Below are 941 nucleotides of genomic sequence, written 5' to 3'. Positions count from 1 at the left end.
ATAATTCACGCCTGTACCACAGACCGATGTCTGTTACGTTTCTGGCACATTAACTATTACACAGTGGTGGGCGCTCAAGGCTTTTCTGTTGGCCTAGCATAATCATAAAATCATGATCTTATTCCTCACATTGATGTCATATTATAACCTAGAGTTTTATTTTTAGGTGAGAGTTTTTATCCAATCACAATTCAGCTAGCTCGTGTTGCCAGGCTGATTCCATAATACCAGGAGCAGCCACTACTCGTCCGAGGCCTTCAGATACAATCGTGCGGGCATCTGTGCTGCGTGAGCGAGGAGGGGGCGTTACATTGATTGGGTACTCACTTGAGATGGGTCAGCGCTATGCGTAATCAACACACCTGAAAGTCGTAACTGGCGACTCTTCGAAAATCTAAAATATATTCTTGTATTTTTTTTCAAACCACAATGAGGGAGAAGTGTGAATTCAATTACAGATACACTTGCGAGGCCATTTTCAAGACGGACATTCCAAGAGAAGCTAGGTCGTCTAACGTGTAAGTGTGTGTCTATTATATCTCCAGCCATGGTATCATAAATGATGGTATTAAGAGATTTATGTATTCAAGTCGGACTAAGTTAGACTTCACTGAAGGCCAAGGTGTCAAATGCACGGCCCGCCCCTGCTATTTACATGATCCAGATCTGAAATGTAAGAAAATATAATCCTGTACATCTTTTGAAATTATAAAACTAATCCTCAATTCATCAAACTGAGAGCATTATATGCCAAAATACGTATTTGAAAGCTAGTTAGCATGTAAAAAATGTTAGCATGCTAATTATTTGGGATATACGTATTTTAAGTAACATTATTCAATATAATCTTTACTATAATATTGGCTATGAATCTATACTGTCCACCAGGTGGCAATAAATGTGTATCTAATTAGAAATAAAAACCTGGTACGTATTAGTGT

This window comes from Idiotropiscis lumnitzeri, chromosome 1 (assembly GCF_059441095.1).
Source record: "Idiotropiscis lumnitzeri isolate Australia: NSW breed Sydney's pygmy pipehorse chromosome 1, RoL_Ilum_1.0, whole genome shotgun sequence".
In the NCBI taxonomy this organism is placed as follows: Eukaryota; Metazoa; Chordata; class Actinopteri; order Syngnathiformes; family Syngnathidae; genus Idiotropiscis; species Idiotropiscis lumnitzeri.
Note: the sequence above shows the minus strand (reverse complement) of the source record.